The 14,769-nt window shown below is 37.8% G+C and overlaps 1 protein-coding gene across 2 annotated transcripts in view; it reads left to right on the top strand.

Annotated features, from left to right (window-relative positions):
• The first annotated feature begins 1,337 nt into the window (after window positions 1-1,337).
• hs3st1l1 (heparan sulfate (glucosamine) 3-O-sulfotransferase 1-like1) overlaps window positions 1,338-14,769 on the top strand; it is a 30,772-nt gene continuing 17,340 nt past the window's right edge. The window contains exon 1 of one of the 2 annotated variants that reach the window (XM_042009584.1): window positions 1,338-1,637. The gene's annotated coding sequence lies outside the window, so the exon portion shown is untranslated. Of the gene's footprint in view, window positions 1,638-14,514; window positions 14,571-14,769 lie in introns of those variants that run through there. The other variant, XM_042009587.1, reaches the window with a different exon arrangement.

The raw sequence follows: 14,769 nt of genomic DNA, 5'->3' as shown, positions 1-14,769 counted from the left end.
CTTTGGCTTGGTTTTATTCATATTTACATTCAACTACCATTCCAAAAGAAGTGTGGCAGATATATAAAAAGTAAATAAAAATGCAACGCAATGATTTAAAAAACTCATAAATGCATATTTTACTCCCAGTATAGCATAAACAACATATTACAAGTTGAAACTGGAAAAGTGACTGGCACAATTCAAAAACAGCTGGAGGAACATTAGAATGATAATTAGCAACAGGTCAGCAGCTATAAAAGGAGCATTTCATAGAGACAGAGCCTCTTAGATGTGAAGATGGGCAGAAATTCACCAATCTGTGACAAAATGTGTCAAACACCATATTTAGAAAATCCGGAGGAATCTCTGTGCACAAAGGGACAAGTCTGAAGGTTAACACTGGATGCTGGTAATTTGGGGGCCCTCGTGTGGCACTACATTAAAACCTGGCATGACTGGAATTGACTGCCAGGCAGTCACTGTCTAAAGATTCACCATCTCACATCATCACCAACCCTATTTCACCTTCCATCAATAAAACTGTTCCATTTCACATTAGCGTAAAACTCTTTTCCTGTTAAATCAAAATCAGGAAAAGTGATGCTGAAATATTGTCTGTGCATTTATCATATCCAGGCTGGACTATTAACTACAACATCTTAGCTGAGTGTCCAATTAATTTAAACAAAAATCTTTCAGATGATCTAAAATGCTGCAGCCAGTAGAGATCATATTTCTTCTGCATTGTCTGCCTGTAGATTCTAAAATATTTCATATCACATAGCTTCTCAATCTCAACTTAAAGATCTGATTCTTCCAACCTCATATACAAGCTCTCATGAGTGCTGCTCTTGTTCCCAGTCTCTGAATAAAAGTGGTCTCTTCTATGAAACATTACATTTTTTGACGTTTCTCTTTGAAACAGATTATATTTAAGTCGTATATCTTTTTCTAACTTTTGTATTTATTTCTTGTTTTTCATTTGTGCTTGAAAATGACTAAATCCATTAAGCCGAGCTGAGTTTCGCTGCATTGTTATTTCTACAAGAATGTTTAATAGTGTTACCCTAAGGGATAATTGAATGCATTTGTTTTGTCTCATTTAAACACACCCCTGTCTCTTCAAGTTAGTATGCACTGAAAAAAACTTGGGACTGTTAATTATTATTGTAGAATAATGTTATAGCATCAACATGATTAATGACAGGCTAAATAGTTGATGTGTAAGTCTTGTGTTAAGGGCTGAACTGCAGATCTGCTGAAGCTGAGGATTGCATACTGTCAGGAGAGCACCTTTTCCTGATCATCTGACGGCAGACGGCTCCTCCCCGCCTCCCTCCTGTCTGCTACGCAAAGCAGCGGCTTGGACACAACTCTCCGCGTTTCTATACACAGGCTCGTGTGTGCGTGAGTCGGAGTCTAGTTATCTACTTTGAATAAGCAGGGACTCCTTTCCTCCCCGCCGGCGACTGCTTTCCAATGCATCAGTGATGAGAGTAGCCGAGAGGAAAGACGGACGCTTTTGTTCTTCTATGTGGACAAGCGGTGCGCCGGAGTGCGCTCCGTGGTTCGGCATCATCACCATCCTCCGCACTTGAGATCAACCCAAACCCAAGAGGCGCGCTGAGAACCCCCCAACGAACCCTCCGTGCGAGGTAACAGCAATATTTTCATCTACTTGCGCCGCTCCCGAGAGCCACGGCGGTTTTCGTTTAGCTTTTATTCAGCACTTCCAGACAATCTGACTAAAGAATGTTTTGTCCTCAATTCACGGGCGATTAATTTAACAGTTAATACGCAGGAATAAAATCCACTTATCGCCGTGCAGAGAGCTGAATCTCATATTTTGGAATATGATCATACACTCAAGCGAGTTCTTTTGTCTTCTCCCTGCAGTTCACATTTAAATCCTATGTAATGGAGTATTGATCAAACTAATTAAAATGCTACATCCAATAAATTAGCTTCAGAAGCTCCCAGTGTGACATCCGCTTCTCTAAAAGTTTTTTTCTTTTTCATCTGAAATTTTTATTCTACTGAAGTTTCACATGTAATGCTGCTGGTGGCTATGTGTGGAAACGAAAATAAATAAAATAAGAATAAAAAAAAAGCCATTATGATGCTCAAGTCACAGTAGACTCAATCAGACAAGAGCAGCTGATGATAATTGCCACTCTCCTGCTCTTGGTGAAATGAAGCCTTGATGTGGCGTTGTTTTCCTCTCCCCCCCATCATCACATCTCCCATATCTGGTATCAGACCAAGCCAAGTGAAATTCCAGCTGCTTTAACCGTCACAGGATGCAAATTGCCACAGGCTGTGCAATTCACCTTTGATTATGAGCATGTGGGTGTTGGATTGTTTGAGCCTATGCTCTTAGCTGTACAATTTCTCAAAGGCATTACTTGCTATTTGTCTGGAATAAGTTTCTGTAATGAAAATCAAATGGAAACATAAGGCACTGTTTATCAGCTGCAGCCCAATCCTATCCCTTGGCCAAAAGTAGTTTTTAATTGGTTTGCATTTAAGACGGGTTTGATCTTTTGCAGTGTTTAATCATCAGCTGCACAACCATCCTCCTGTAGTAACCCTAAAATTACTGTTAGGGTTAAAAAGGATTATTACACTAAGAGGTGTGCACTGAAGGATTTTAATTATACTGTAAATTATATATTTTAATAATAAACTACTTTTTTATTCATATCAGGGTCATGAGATATGGAAAATTTGAATCTGTGTTAACTTTACAAGTCAAACGGGGTAATTTAAAGCATGGAAGTGATAAATGTGGACGAACAAGTACCACGTAAATGAATGAAAAAAAAAAAATAAAATCTGAACTTGAAAGCTTTAGTGAGAAATTAGGTTGGTCAGTAAAGTGGGTGAAAACAAAGGCCAAAGGGTGAGCATAAAAGAGGGGGTCACCCTCATTATTTTCATACCCAACTCAACAACATAAAAGGGGAAATGCTTTGCTTGAATCTCATCCCGAGACAACATGTGTGAACCAAAAGCACAAAAGTTTAAGAGAAAACCACGGAGCTGGATGGTTGAGAGATCAACGTGGCAGTAAGAAAGCTCTTTCGAGTCTGGCTGTAAATACGGCAGCGGTTTGGGGAGGTGTTATGATTTCTAAATCCCTTGAGAAACCTTGAAGTGTCTGTGTGATGTATGACCAGACAAATGCAGAGGGTCAGTGTATGTTACACAACAATATGAGGAGAGTTTTATGTGGAAAGGACAAGAAAAGGAGGGAATGGGGAGAGAAACTATCTTGTATACAATTTCTTGTTATTAGGTTTGTGTTTAATGTAGTTTATCCACTTGAGTGAAAAGGGGGAGGAAGAGAGAAACAACAAAACCAAAGCACTTTTTTTCCCCACAACTTTTTTCTTATCAAAAGCAATAAAAAATGACAAGAGAATGGGATTAATATTTGATGAGGTTATGTTTCCTGAGTTAAAGGATGAAACTATTAGCTGAGATTTGTTAGAAATGCTAATGAATTCCTAAGTTGAGTTTCCCTCAAGAGACAAGACACTAAATAGCTTTCATGACAGAATCAGCATTTTCTGTAAAATGTGTATAATGCATTCTTAAATCCTTTTAAATCTGTAGCCATATCCAAACAAAAACAACTTAAAATTTGCTGTGTATATTTGTTACTTATGTACATGTTTTTAGGCTGACTGCAAAGACCCTGGCTCAGATCTGCATTTTTCTTAAAGCCCAAATTCGACCTTATATGGCAGTGATGGCTCAGTGAGACTTTCCAAACGTCCAGATGTTTTAGGCCTTTGAACCATTTCTGATTCTCACTACTTGTAATGTGTCAAAATTATGATATTTGCATCAAAGCTAACCAACACATTACATACTGTAATCCTTGCTGATCCAAGTTAGGCCCAACTCAAACGTATTATAACTTCTATTCAACCAGGAAAAGTCTCATTGAGATCAGAGAGCGTCTTGGCAGGTAACACGTGTCAGTACTTCAGCTGTGCCATAAGTGCTAAAAGTGACCCAAATTAGGCTCAGATGTGTGGCCTGTAACATCCTTGTCACACCAGCAGCACCAGGTTGGCAGCTTGAGGCTGTTGTTAGTCATCACTTAGCACCACCTTTGGTATAAGCTCCCCGCAATACATTTGCATGTTAGTCTCTTCATTTGTGTTTTGAATCTTGGAGTTGCGTGATGAGCTCTGAAGTGACAGAATTCCCCAACGGAGTTTTCCACAGTCTGTTGATAACCAGTGTTATCTCTTTGCAATGTGAGAAAAATAGTACTGAGTGTGGAGGAGCTACTAATGACAGAGCAGGTGTTGAAAAACCATGAATAAAAAGTAACATTAATGTTAGCAAGCTGAGATAACCTTAAAGACGCTCTAGAGAACTTTTCTCCCCCATCGGCGGCTAATTTGGCATCCATCTTGCATCCTACCTGTACTGTGAGCTGTCTCCAGACAATAAAAGATAGTCTTATCTTGACTTTTGTCTTATCTCTTGCTCTATTTCTTTCTCTTTCTTTTCCTCTCTTCCTCTGATAATATCTTCCTGCATTTCTTTGCTGAATCAGCCGTGCACAATCAGAATGGCCAGTGTGTTTATTTGTTTGCTAGCATGTGTCGTGGTGCCTAAAGCAAAACCCGGCTGCTACATGATGCAGTTGCCCGGAGTTGAAATGTTGTACCATGTAGTTTCTTAGCTTTGGAACAAGTTTTGAGGATGGAAAGTTACGTGACATGTCTCAATTTTTTTTTTTTTTTTTTTTGCCAATACCCATGATTCAAACTGCTAACTATAAATTGAAAATAAATTTTTCACACACAGGTACCTCAGCTTTGGTAGATAGGGCTATATTTAATTAGATTTATAAATAAAAATGTTAATGAAGGCCATTACCTTGCTCTTTGTAGACTGGCTCAGTTTGAGACATGACTTTGTCCGTCACTGCAAAGCAAGTTAGCAACTGTCAGGCTTAAGGGACAGTTAGCCATTTCTGGAAAGATCACAAAACTGGACTGTTTAGCCCAATTTTAGCTCTGTGTTTTCAGAAGTATGCTGATGTTTATATATATATAATATATATATATATATATATATATATAGCATGCTAGTCCTGGGCTGTATGACCAAAACACTTGCATCATGACACTTCTTAAAGTAATATTACTTTTTTGGTTTTTGATGGTATTATTTTTTCCATGCATGACTGGGTGCTGATTGAGAGAAGAATTACAGCAGCAGAATGGGTAAAAATAGCCTATTCTATTGTCATGGGAATTAGGCCTAAAAGATCTTGGGGAAAAAAATGTAACTGCTGTTTTTTGGACATGCACTTGCAATTTAGCTTGCAGTTTAATCTTCTGTTCAGTTTTCAAACAGAAATATATTCATAACACAAGATGGAGGATTACCACATGAGATAACATCTAAATATGAACTGCTTTATATTCACAGTGATGCAAAGTTGAGATATGAACGGCTTTACTTACCAACTGTAGGATGCAAACTGTGACCAAAACACTGAAGCCTGAAGGTAACATTTCCTCAAAATCAGATTTATACTTAGTCCTTTTAGTAAAAACAAAACAGTCTGGATTTTATCTTCTTTACCTCACAGCACCTCATTTCTTTCTAGATGCCTTCTGTATTGCACATGACGGCATTTCACACCAAAGCTCATAACACAGTCACGTGCATGGGCTTACAGGTGCGCACACTCCAACCCAACACATGTAGGAAAATATGCTTCTCTAAAAATCTGAGAAACATGAGTGCTTTAAACTCTCTCAGGGAGGTGAAGATGGAAACACTCATGGCCATCATGAAGACCAAGCTAAATCTACCAATGTAGTCATTTATGAGTTGAATTATGTTCTTTGTTAAAGTATGAGTTTCTTCTAAGTATGACAGCTGCAAAGCTTGGCAACAGCCAAGGGCTCTCACTGACTGTGTTGATGTCATGAAACCAACCAGGACCAGAATCATCCCTTCAGGTTAAAAATCATAGAGGGATGTTATGCAGCAGTCTCTAGGCAGAGGAGAGCACAGAAATGGAAGGAAGGAATGCACAGAAAGCAGAAAGGAGTGAGACTCAAAATCGCAGTAGCATAGTGGGAGATTTTAATAACACAGACAACACAAAGACAGAATGTAGAATTGGTAATGGATGGATGAATAATAAGGATATTTCAGTGGTATTGATGCACAAGGACTAGATGCATTCTGCTGAGAACACATAATTCCTATGTTTAGTGATATTAAAACCTTAAAAGCCCAGACATATGCAATTATGTTTATACAAATATATAATCATAACATAATAATAACTGACATTATATGCCAAAACTTTAAATACAGAAATCTGGAATATTATTAGGTGAAGGGGCGTTTGGGAGCTGAAAGAGCTGTCTCTTTTTGGTGTGAGCCAAATGATTTGGATCACTGCAAAAAGGGCAGGATGTCCCATCAGTACATCGGAAAACGTTCTCTCACCATTTCCTTTGAAAAACATGAAAGGCCCTCACTAGTACCACAGTTTGGTTTGTCCGTTCTGGACCACTGTACAACCCTGGCTGTACAGCATGGAGTACAGTGTGAGAAAAATAGAACTTTTACTAGATTTAAAAGGCTACTTGGGACGTAAGGAAATATTTATTAGATAAATAATTATTTGAAGATTAGTTTGCTTAAATTTCATACATTGAAATACACATAGCCACTAAAATTTGCTGGGCTTATTTTTCTGTGGCTGTGTAAGGGAGTGTTTTCCTCTTGTTACCATAGCGACATGATTCACAGGAGCCACTAGGTGTCATTATTTCTAGTGCAGCCAGTTAAATAGAAGTTGTCAGCTGTTTGGTGGTTGATATTTGACTTTGATCCAGCTAATGATCGTTCTGTTCACTTTAGAACTGGAGGGTTTCATTGTCACGCTCGTGGCTTGAGGAGAGTAGCTGCATGATTTTAAAACTTAGCTGTCTGACCTTGCAGATTATTTGTGCCAGTCTATTTATTTTGTTAATATATACCACTGTGATTAGGTGACCTGGGTACAACCCCTCGTCCAGCATTGTGATAGTAATGTCACACTGAGGTTGATCTTTGTGTGTGCTCGGAGAGCTGGCTGGATCCCCCGTCTTCCTCCCCTGTGGACTGATTACCAATCAGACAAACATTTCATATCAGCCTTATGGGAGGAAATTAGAGGATTAGTAACAACTTCATGCTTATTCCCCATGTATCTTCCAGGCTTCCAAATCCTGTGGAAGGCATTGTTATTTTAAGTAGCTTGGCAATTGAGCATGGAAGCAAGCTCTAATACTCCCAAGTCTTGGGAGATGCAGAGCTGCAGCTTTGTGCAACCTCTCCTGCTATTCATGTTCGTTCATGATGTGAAAATGAGCAACTGAGGGAGGGCCATGAAGCTGGCTGCCAGGACCTCTTCACTCCAATCCTTGGTTCATACATAATAGATAAGTCACTGTAACTTACAGTACAGGGGCAGAACTAGGCTAATGCCCAGATTTGCATATTTGGGCCGAATTCCATAATTCATGAGTGCACAGCAGGCGGTGATCCACTGTGCAAAGAGCCACCTTGGTCCATATGATGCTTGCCATATCTCAGAGGTCAGTAGTCAACATGTCCATCAGCTACACAGCATAAAAAAGGAGCACAGAAGCTGTTTTTTGCCGAGCTGCTTTGGAGCTGTGTCCTCGTTATCAAAAGCCTCAGTGTGTGAGCTCAGCCTTTGGGAAAGCCTCATTAAAGGAACACAGAATCTGATGACATCGTCATACAACAGGTTGTTTCCGGCTTAATTTACTGCCCCTCTGAAATAATGGGGCAGGGTTGAGAGAAACAAAAAAGAGCACTGACACCTGAACAGAACTCACAAGTGACTGTTTTTCATCAAGATGTTGAAGAAAGCCGCCCGCCATCATCGCCTAGTGTTATGAAGTATATTTATCATTCCACTTGATGATGGGCTAAATTATTTATTCATTACTTTTGTTCTGTGCCTGCCACAGATGAGGAGACACATGCGGGCCTCATCCTTCATTATTGGTGATCGTGTATCAGACATTCTTTATTATGTAAATATCCATAAGATGGATAAGAAATTGCTAAGTAATCAGGGAAGTAGAAGACCTTATTTTTCATTTTGAAACCAGCAAAATTAAGAGATGATTTTTCATAAAATAAAGATGTACATGTCCTCTAGTTTTAGTCAAAGCTTTACCTCTTTTTTTCTGATGAATTTTCATGAAAAGAAAATGTCAAGCATTGGCTGGTGCTGTTGTGTTGAGGTGAAATGCCTAGTAAAACAAGTACAGACAAGCTATTCTTTGATAACCAACTATCCTCAGATCTAAGCCTTCAGTTATTAAGCTTTTAACACAGCTAAGTAGTTAAAAAAAAAACAAGTTCCAAAAATGTCCAGAAGCTCTTTTGCAACTACAATCACCCTTGAAAGTAATTGTTTCACAAAGACTCAGAGAGCAGGCTCCAGAAGAAGCTCTGTGAGCAGTAATAATGACGTCTCACTCGTGCTTGGTGAAGAAGGGTTTAGCAACAACCTCTTGAGGCTGTGCAGTGAGCTGTCCATGGTGCTGAATGAGACTGTTCATCTTGAGGTTTTTGGAGCGAGAACGCCCCAGTGAGCACGTCTCCTTTCCCCACCTCCAAGGGGAGTACTGCTCATCTCAAACTTGAAATTGAACTTTGAAAGATGCTATTCCTCTGCCTAAGGTTTTCTTAGCTTAAAGCAAGGGAGGTGGCACAAAGAGCTGTCCAATCATATTGTAGCTCTAAATATGAAAATCAGTCAGTGTTACAGCATTACTCAAGTAGATTTTCTGCTAGAAATTGGATTTTACAAAACAAATAGTTGTTTAATGTGATTGACAACCTCATTCTTGGTGACATCACATCATGGCAAAATGGTAGGTGTTTGTTACTAAGAGGAAAACGCTGTTCATTAGTCACTTTATGGTTCCTGATTTTACCACATCAAATAGAATTAAGATGGTTCATTTTTTCTAATAAATCAGGTTGTCCATCACATCTTGGATGTTTTTTCCTGTACAGGGTCAAAATAAAAAGGCTAAGTCATCAGCTAAACATGGATTCTTTTGTTAACCCACTGAAAAATACTCGACCATTCCCACACAGACTTTTCACCAGTGGAATTATTTAGACTTTAAAGTAGAATTTACTTGATTGATTTTAAAGATGTTTAAAAGAAAGAAAGAAAGAAATAATAGTTTGTATTTGTTGAACATGCCAAAAAAGGAGTCAGAGGAACAATAACTCATTTAATACTACCCCTTTATAAATACATATAAACAGTTAGATATACATATTTTAATTAAAAAAGCTCAATGTTTTTGTCACAGTCACCCTTTTCATGATATATCCATCATAAAGTGACTACAGTGTAGAAAAGAAATTAAAAATACCGATTAATCCCCTGAAGGGGAAATCATAGAGGATTATGCTGTCATTTGCAGAATTACAGTATGTGTTTAAACATACTATCACTTTATATTTTATTTTCATTCAGAATAGTTCTTAGTGCTTAAAACATCAAGGTTTTCTTAACAGGTTGGTTCAGTTGGATGAAAAGGAGGCTGAATTTCCTTACTAGTCATGTAGCCCAGGTTCGAGTCCTAGTCTGAAGCCCTTAGCTGCTGTTTTCCTCTAAACTCTCTCTGACGTCCTTCCTGCCAAAGGATAAAATCAAGTAAGATGGCAATGGTGCCCCAAACACTTCCTAACAAATCCAGTGTACAGGTAAAGAAAATCTGGTTGGTAATTTTTACCATTTTAAAACCAAAGAAGCTTTGGGTTTCTGATGGTTTGCACTGTAAATGAGTTAAATAACATGCTGCATTTCCCAAATTTGAGCAGCCAGCGAGCTTTAAAACTAAAAGTCATGCAGAGGCTGAACTGTAGCCTCTACGGCAAAACCAAGTAAAACAAAGAAACTGACCACTTTTACGTAGACTTTCTCCACCATGCCTCCAAATTCAGTCAGTGGACTTTATCTCTCAGACACAAAGTAACCGGCCATAATCAGTCAGTCATCAGTCAGGGAAGAATCAGTCCGGAAAACAACAACAACAAAATTATAATAGACTAATTTAATATAATGGCAATTTTGTTTATGTGCTGTTTGTGTATTTATTTATGTCTGCTATGAATTAGCTTTTGAACATGCGTAGCCAATATTTGTCCTGCTTATTTTTCTCCACATGGTTGTATTATTTTCTCAGAATTTCATTTAACAGTCATCAGGGATAATTGAAGGTTTCTATCAGAGACTCTCAGATTAGCTTTTTCAGTTTGTTGCATTTTAACGCCAGATTATTTTCATATGTTTACATCTCAATTCAGACCAAAACTAAACTCTAATTCTAATTGTATAATTTAATTATTTTTTTATTTTCACAAATGTGTAATATGTAAAATTTACTGTCAGCTGTTCATTGTTTTGATCAGTTAACAAGTATAAGCAGCTGTAATTTAGTGAAAGTTGTTTTGTTTTGCTTTTTATTTATTTTTATCCCGTTAACATCATTCCATATAGCTAATTTTAGAAAACAGATAAATGTACAGCTTAAGGTAAGTTTTATGTGACTTACCTGTGTGTTAAAATAAGGAGCCAATCAGGTAAATCATAATATTAGGCCCACTTTTTTTGGGGGGGGGCTGTGTTTTACAATTAGAAACGGTTTTGCTGTGGATATTTTACAGTATAGTCACTGTTTTTAATACTACATTTAAAATTTGTAGTGTGCAGTATTTTGCATCCACCAAACATGAATTCTCATGGAAATGTCTTAATACAGGTGGTTTGGAGGGTCTTTTTCCTCTGCTATTTCCCCCCTTTTTTCATCATATATGAAATTCTCTCTGGTTTTGAGAATTGGTGTGTAATAAAAACTGCTCTTTCTCGGGATAACTTGAGGCTGCTTCGACCTGATGAAACTGGACAGACTTTTGGTCCTCACCTTCAGAGTGACTTTTTGTCATGTGGCTTTCTCTTTATGTTATATCCTCTCAAACTGCAATAGGATTACAACGCGTGGGCTGTGATCTGCTCGGCAGTTCTGAAGTACAGTTAGGACCGGCTGTGGCATTTGATGTCAGCTTTCCAGGTTTTAAAGAATAATTCACTATCCTTTTCTAATCAATATATGGTATCAAAGTATAAAGGAAGTGGCTTCCGCTGAGAGCGAGCTCAGGTTGTTTGGTTTATTGCTTTGAGGGTTAGTTTACAGTTGATAATAAAAAGTTGAACTTTCTCATTAACTGTTTAGAGACTTAAAATAGGATGTGTATTTACTTTTAATTAATCAGTATCTGTTTTATTAGACAAAGTAACTTTGGTGGAAAAATACTGGCAGTTCTCCATATTTGTCTTTTTAAATGTAGGTTTTGGCTTCTCTTGTCTAAAAACATGCTCTGTAAAGTCACAGTGATCTTGACCCTTGAACACTAAAATCTAAAGGGTTTCTTTTTGATTCCAGCTGAACATTTGTGTTAAAATTGAAGCATCTGCATGAAGGGGTCATGATAGATGAGTAGTATAATGAAGGGACAGACAACCCGAATCTCAAGACTTTCAGACACTGCCGTCAATAACAAAGTATTAACATGCCCACAACACCTTCTTAAAGCTGGCGCATTTCATTTTCTTCTTTGCTTTTTTTCATATTATCATATTTGTATTTCAGAACATTATAACATCTATGTTTAACCTGCTAAAACCTGAGGTTTGGTGAGGTATGAATGCAAACCATAATCCACCTACAAATATAGTGTGCTTCCAGAAAACCATATACAGGAAGCAGACTACAAACCTTCTAGTGTATAGGATGATGGGCGGCTCTGGTTGGGAGAAATGGGTCGAGGTCAGATGTAGTCAGAACACGGCAAAAGTTCTCATAGAAATATGGTCAACCCAAGATGTCTAGGATTTAATGCATATTTTGCTCTGATGTGGTGGAAACAGAAGTTGTCCTGCATTAACCAATAGATGAGCCAAGACAAATATGAGAAACCATGTTACACTTTTCCTTTCTGTGAAAGTAGTAGTGATCAGGTCGTCACTCAGGAAAGAAAAGATGCATTAATAAGCATTTTTTAATCGCGGCCATTTGAATTGTGATCAAATCAAATTTGTCTTTTAACATGACCTATCAATCAAATCTAAAATGTGTGCGTTAACACATAGCAGACAACTTTAATTACCCTTTAGTCACTTTGCTGGTAGGGGACTTTCTCAAAGACATTATAATTTGTTCATATTTCTTTAGTTGCAGAGACTAAATTTGAATGACCTCAGCATGGGGAGCAGCGTGTCCTTAAAACATTTTAGGAAAAAGGACAAATGGAGGAGAAAAGGAGAAGTGGCTGGTTTAAAACACAATAATTGAAAATAGTGTCCTTAAAAAATAGGAAAGAAAATATCAAGCAAATCTAGAACTAAAAAATACAGACATTAGAGATGCAGCTGGCCCTTTCCATCTATTGCTCCATAAAAAGAAAAAAGAAAAAAAACTCTCATCATAAATACTAAATAAATTGTTCAGACTGCTCGTTAAAGGTGCTCTTACCAAAATATCGACTTTTAAACTTGTTGAAATTCTAGACTTAAACTGCACCTTGGCTTGTTTGCAGAGAAACTTGTCATCTTATCAATGAACTAATAGGTAAAAAGAGATAGCGGACCTTGAGGTTTGCAGTGCAAAACGTTTCATAAATAAATCACATGTTGGTCTTTGAGGTGTGTTTGATTTTTATGTGTTGAGATTAGGAACTTTGGACTGAGTTCTCGCTGTGTTTTCCAGAGCAACAGATGCTGTTGCAATTGCCAGTGATTAAATGCAAGAAGCACTCCACATGGGAAAACTCATTGCCCAGCAAATTAAACCATTACCTCCCCAGTTGGAGTTAAATATAGAGAAATGACTCATTTAATGTCTGATTACTCCTTAATACAGCCATCTAAACAATGGCAACTACCAGTTCCCATGAGCAAAGTCTGCTTCTCTGCAGAGATAAGGACAATTGCTTGTCGGGGGTCACACAGAAGTTTTATTAAAAGACGTACACCAAGAAGTCAAAAGAATTCATCTGTTCGGATTCATTATGAGATGGCTCTCTAGTCTAAAGATTTGTCTTCATTATCCAGCCAAGCACCAGACAGATAACACTGCCTCATTTGCTTTCTAAGCCTCAATTTTCCCTGAACGATATTGTGGCATCTCTTTTGTGTGGCTGTGGTAAAGACAAGCAAGCCATTTTCAATATGCGCACAGGATTACAAAGGTTAATCGTCAGTTTAAAGCTAATCTTGTTAAATACCAACAGAAGCATGATCTGTGCTGGAGACAGATACAATCAGGCAAACCCCAAAACAATCGTCTATCTAAATTAAGTGAAAGATGGTTAATCTAGGCTTTACAGCAGGAATAGATGAGAAAAGAAGGGGGGGGGGGGGGGGGGGGGGGGGGGGACTGCATTATTAATGTCCTTAAATTTAGTTGTTGTTTGTATAGAGCTAACCTCAGACATGATAGCACATCATTGTGTGCTTTTAAGCAAAATTAGTGTACAAGACCCCCTCGCACCACCATCCCAACTATTACTGGAAAAGGATTCTGATGAAGAAACTGTAATTCACATGTACTTACCCATGCCTCATTCTTGTTATAGAGTTGGGATAATTATTGAGTTTTAAAAATTATGCAATGAAGGGCAAAGTTTCTGCCTGCATCTGGGAAAATGAGTAATTAATTTCTTCTCTTTTTGTCCGTTAGTCAGAGGCGACTGGGAACACAGCATTCTAGTCATTATCTGGTCTGGTTTGGTTAATCATGTTTGCTAAGCTGGCCAATTAAAATTTAAGCTATAGCATCTTTCCATGCCACAATGCTCATATTTGTCAAAGGTGACCCTTAATGATGCCAGAACACAATGATCATAAAGACTTTTAGAAGCTTTCATAAATTAATCCACACATGAAGGTGTAAGTGTCTGTTGTAAGTTTATTTACATTTCTAAAAAAGTAAAAATATTAACTTATTCTTATCATGTACAAACATTGAGTAAATCTAATTTTAGATGAGCAAATGATAAACACACATATAAACACAAATTATGGCTCTCCATGTCCACCAGATGGCTTGAACAAGGACAAACGAAACCTCTACCAAAAGCACACATCTCACAGGTTCCAAAACTGTAAGTTTCATCTCGATATGACCAAGAATCACCAAACTAGAGATAAAAAAAGGCCCAATCTATGCTTCAAGTTTGTGAAACATAGTCATAAAATGTCTTATCTTTGCTGTCTTGCCTCAAAACTTATATCCACCAGGATAAAACTGCATTTAGTTAAAAAAAAAAAAGACAAAGAGAAATGTTGGTTCTTTTTCTTCTTTCTTAAATGCCAGACAGAAAACGTCTTTTTTTTTTTAATAAACCCGCTCTCTCCCGATTACAGACTTACCGCTGCAGTAGGACCAGACATGAAGTAAGAGACATAGACTGCAAGCCTCTGCATGTGGCCAGTGAGTGAAAAATGTTGAAACAAACTGTATATGGCCAATTGGTTTTTTGATAGCCGATTCACATGTCTGCCCTCTAGTGGTGAAGAGTGGTAACCATTTAAGCTTTCTTTCTGTAGTCATGGCCTGGTGGCTTGTCGCAATTTTGTGACTTTGGCGCAAAAAAAAAAAAAAAAAAAAAAAAAAAAACATGGCTTGTTTG

The sequence above is a fragment of the Melanotaenia boesemani genome, chromosome 16, assembly GCF_017639745.1.
Source record: "Melanotaenia boesemani isolate fMelBoe1 chromosome 16, fMelBoe1.pri, whole genome shotgun sequence".
NCBI classification, from domain to species: domain Eukaryota; kingdom Metazoa; phylum Chordata; class Actinopteri; order Atheriniformes; family Melanotaeniidae; genus Melanotaenia; species Melanotaenia boesemani.
This window is presented reverse-complemented; position numbering and strand designations above follow the sequence as displayed.